We start from the raw sequence: 5,069 nt of genomic DNA, 5'->3' as shown, positions 1-5,069 counted from the left end.
CTATGTCTCTCTCTATCTCTCTCTGTCTCTCTCCATCTCTATCTGTCTCTCTCTGTCTCTCTCCCCCTTCCCCAAATACAGAATACATGCAATATATGCATACGCATGTATATATGCATGTATTTCAGTAGTGGGATTGCTAGATCACATGGTAGCTCTACTTTTAAGTTTCTGAGGAATTCTCATACTGTTTGATCTAATGGCTCTACTAATTTAGACTCCTATCAATAGTATACAAGGATTATCTTTTATGCACATCCTTAAGAAAATTGCTTTAGTCTTTTAGATTATGATTATCACTACTGGAGTGAGATTTCAAGTGACTTTTTGAGTGACAAATTAGGATTCTTTCTTAAAATCTAGAAAAATCTCAAACAATTTTAGAATCATGCCTTCAGCATTTAACCACCAGATTTTTTTTTAATATAGTAAGCAATGTAGGTCAAAAAAGACAGAAACCAAATCATAAAGAGACATGAGACACAATGGGCCTTATTACAGGTAACCATTTAGCTTTTTCCTAAGGAGAGATAGAAATATGTCCATTGAAGATTTTATAAACATCAGCAACTTGGAAAAGTAACAAAATGAAGAGAAAATGTAGAATTGCAAGGTAGGAAGAACCATATAAAATAAGACAATGAAATATTTGTAGCGAGAACATGTTCTCTCTTCCTCTAACAAGAGATGAACTGACTTGTATGTTGAATGTTGGAATTCCAGACATACCAATGGAACTTTTGATTAGTCAGCATCGACTTTCCAGGCTATAAGGATTATCAGGCTTTCTTGATATTCTACACTGACAATTGGTTTTAATAACTGGGAAGTGGATAGTAGGTACAAGGATTCTAAATGTAAATTCTGAGCATTCTGACCCAACTGTGATCATAAACTTTTAAACAGAATGGTAACATACTGAAAGGAGAAAATCTTTTTTAACATTTTAACAGACAACAAAGAGGTCCACATGCTCCTGGTATTCTTCTGAGAACAGAACCAGTGAGAACTCTTTAGGCTATATATCTTTCTATTATTGTACCAAGTGTCTCATTCCAATCAAAGATTATTCCCTATAACCATGTTATATGCTGCCCATGGGAATCAAACCTTTGATAGAACCCCAAGAAAATGGCTGTTTCATTTATTCATTTCTACTTTATTGAACATCACAAAGATACTGTAAGTAGTCACTACAGTCTAGGCCATCACAGAACCACTACCACAAGGACAAAGTCTTTTTCAATATTGTCCTCTTCAGAGTAGATAGAATCTTATTTTGTTTGCTGACTTTTCCCTATAGATTGTCAGTTTGTATCAAAAGGAAAAATAATTGCCCTTTTATTACATAAAATAATCAAGAGAGCTAAAGAGATGACCACACTACAGTTTCCACTGTGTAAAATAATCCAGAGAGAGTGATGCAGTGAATCCAACGTTTTACTATTGTGTTATACACAAAGACTACGGATCTTTCTTTCTTTCTTAAGATTTTAGCCATATATCCCAACTAAAATGAACTATTTTCTTAATATAGCTGCAAAACGACATTCTTAGGTTTTATTTAAACAAAAGCAAAATATAAATAAATGACAAAATTTAATCTAAGGAAAAAATGATGTTAAAAATAAGGTGAAGTTTTGAAAATAAAGATTTTTGTTATCTTTTTGCAACTGGAGATCTAAATTGTGGAGTAATGGGAAACTAGTGAAGTCTGTTTGATGCTTTCCTTTTAAACTACTGAAAAAAGTATTTGAACAAAGAAAAGAATCTTTCAACCTTACGTTTTTAAATGTTTTAAATGCAAAAAAGTTTCTCATGAACAAATAGAAATAAAAATAAACTATGTTAACTTATCAAAGGCTGGTTGATGACAACATTTTTTCCTATATTGTTATTTGTAATTGTGAAAATCAACAGCTAAATTGGAGAAATTCTTTCTTTAGTTTAGTTTTCCTAGATTTACATGGGAGAGCTAATTAATAGATATTTTCACCTGTCTCTTGAAGTAAAACATGTTAAATTGCTTAATATAAGAACTGTTTGGGGCAGGGAAGGTGGCTCGTGATAGAGTGCTTGCCTTGCATGCAAGAGGTCCTGGATTCAATTCTTCAGCACCACATAAGCAAAAAGAAAAAAGCCGGAAGTGGCGCTGTGGCTCAAGTGGTAGAGCGCTAACCTTGAGCTGAAGAGCTGAGTGACAGCACCCAGGCCCAGAATTCAGGCCCCACGACCGGACCCCCCCCCCCCAAAAAAAGAACTGTTTTGGAGACTTCAGGATGTATTTGTGTGTGTGCATGCACATGCATGCATGCAGGTGGGTGATTGTGTTCCTGAGCTGCTCTTGTGTCATCCATTCAACATGCTTTTGGTATACATTTACTGTATGTTACATGACTCTAAAATCTTGACTGCTATGTACAGAGTCAGAGAAAAGAATTAGGGTGTCAGACCATCACACTTGACTTGTGGAAGAGTTTCACATACACATTGTCTAGGCCCCAAGTATTCAGGAATATTTTAAGAACACTGTGTTTAGAACTTATCTGTCATAGAGACTTTACAGAAAACAAGTTACTGCCTCTAGTTACCAAATCCTGGGCACATTAAAATCAGTCAGTGGAGTTATAATTTTTCATCCTAAACAAGGATAGGAGCTATGTGGGATGCAAATATGAACTAACATAAAATATTGCCCTCATAATATTCATTATTGCTAGAATACAGACCCTAATATAGGAAAAACACAATTATGGGCTAAGGCTTTTGTATGGTACAAGATTTCAGAAATACATACCAGAAAATCTCTCATTGAGAGAGTCTGTGTAACAAGCAAGTTCTACAGAGCAAGAAATTGGAAGGTGGATCAGCCATCATCTGACAGAGCTAAAGGGAAAATGACTGTAGACTTAATGATGCTTTGTCTCTAGCTGTGTTAACTTCTGTCCTTGGGTTAGAATGTTATCTCACAGAATTCCCCAGTTTTGTTGATGCAGAAGTAAAACTTAATTTTTCTTATCATCATGATAATATTTGCAAATACCTGGAGGATGACTTTGATACTAAGAAAAGGCTTTCCTTCTCATTGAATTATTTACCTACCTAACAGAATTAACATTTAATAATGATTTTGCCTAAAGCTTTCCAAAAGATTATTTTTGAAATTTTGTTTTATTATGATTGTTAAGGTGTTGTATAGAGGCATTGCCATGTCATAAGTCAGGTAATGAGTGCAATTCTCTTTGGTAATGTCACCTCTTCCTTCTCTTTCCCTCAGTTTTCCCCTCACATCCCTGCTGACCAATTGCATAGTTTATTTTCCGCATAGTGTATACCATGACTGCACTTGTTCCCTCTTCCTCTCTCCAACTTTATCCCCCATAAAAAAGAAAAAAATTCAAAAGCAAAAATAAGCAACAGCAGCAAAAATCCCCATGTTTTCATTTTCTGAAGTTTGTTTAGATTAAACACTATTTTTAAATTTTCAGAGGAGATATGCTTTTGGGGTTCTCCCTTAAAAGTATCCTCCCTTAGTCTGACTGTTTGGATGTGAAAGCCCAGAGTCTTGTATAAATTATCATGCCCCATTGTATTTTAGAGTTAGCTTCCACATATGGGATGAAATATGCAGCATTTGTTTCTCTGAGCTTATCTCCTTTAACATGATTAGTTCATTTCCCTACAAATGATATGAAATTATTGTTTCTAATGATAAATAAAATTCCACATCTTGTTTATCCACTCATCTATTGTAGGGCATCCAGACTGTTTCCAAAACTTGGCAATTGTGAATAGTGCAGCAATGAGCACAGATGTACAAGCATCTTTACCATATCCTGAATTGTAAGGTTCTGGGTAGATGCCCAAGAGTAGTATGGCTGGGTCATAGGGGATTTCTAGGTGCAGTTTTTTAAGGAAACTCCAGACCACCAACTAGAGTGCTTGTACTAGTTTATATTCTCACCAACAGCACAATAGATTTGCCTTTTCCCCATACTTTTAACACTAGCATCTTTTTCTATATTTGTTGGTTAATAATCTATTGTAAGGTAGAACTTTTTTTGGTCTTTCCCATATTGGTTTATGCTTATTAGCAAAGATGTAGGTTATAACCATTTCTCATGGGTGACCAGTGTGAGTCTCTTTACACATGGTATTTTGACATGTCCTCATCATTTCTGAACTTTATGGTCAAACAAGATTTTTCAGTCTCATGACTGCACCAGACTTTTTTCTTTCTTGCTTGCTATTGTTTCTAACATAGTTATAAGATGATTTCTTTGTTGCTTTGTATGTCTCTCCCCCAGGGTATAACCCCTGTTTTCACTGTATTTGATGTTGGTACAATTTGGAGAGGGGAAGGGAAAAAACGAATCGTTTAAATAGGGATACAGGTGTACCCATTGTAACAATGAGAGGTGTACAAGACGTTATGTCGAAAAACGAACTTTATAACTTTGGCACGGGGGAAAGGACTGGGGGGGGGGGAATGGGGGGGGGGTGACATGGGAATGGATGGTAAGGGGAAACAAAGGAGGAGGCAACAATGCTTGATAAGAAATGTACTCATTACTTTGCTCATGTGATTGTAACCCCTCTGTACAAGTCGAACTTTACAACTTCGGGAGGGGGGAGTGGCGGGATGGGAAGGAGAAACAAAGGAGGAGGCAACAATGCTTGATAAGAAATGTACTCCTCAGCATGTTTCCAAGGGCTGTGGCTGATTGTGGCCATGGGATCTCCAACTGCACGAGAGAACAACTTGGAGAGACTTTGACAGCTCAAGTCTGCACAATATCTGTAGCTGCCATGCGCCTTTCCTATAATGTATAAAAATATAAATAAATAAATAAATAGAAATGTACTCGTTATCTTCTCAATGTAATTGTAACCCCTCTGTACGGTATTTTCACAATAAAAAATTTAAAAAGAAAAAAGAAAAAAAGAAAAAAAAATACCAAAAAAAACAAAAAAAGTAAATAAATAAAAATTAAAAAGAGGGCTGGGAAGGTGGCTCAAGTGGTAGAGTGCTAGCCTTGAGCTGAAGAGCTGAGGGACAGCACCCAGGC

General features: G+C 36.0%; 1 non-coding gene across 1 annotated transcript; it reads left to right on the top strand.

Annotated features, from left to right (window-relative positions):
- The first annotated feature begins 4,697 nt into the window (after window positions 1-4,697).
- On the top strand, window positions 4,698-4,828 carry LOC122107813. Its single transcript, XR_006147422.1, has one exon. It is a non-coding gene; the product is annotated as a small nucleolar RNA SNORA44 (small nucleolar RNA).
- The last annotated feature ends 241 nt before the right edge of the window (window positions 4,829-5,069 follow it).

This window comes from Dipodomys spectabilis, unplaced genomic scaffold (assembly GCF_019054845.1).
Source record: "Dipodomys spectabilis isolate Male_0828 unplaced genomic scaffold, ASM1905484v1 ptg000053l, whole genome shotgun sequence".
NCBI lineage: Eukaryota > Metazoa > Chordata > Mammalia > Rodentia > Heteromyidae > Dipodomys > Dipodomys spectabilis.
The sequence above is the reverse complement of the archived record's forward strand: the minus strand, read 5'-3'. Positions and strand labels throughout refer to the sequence as shown.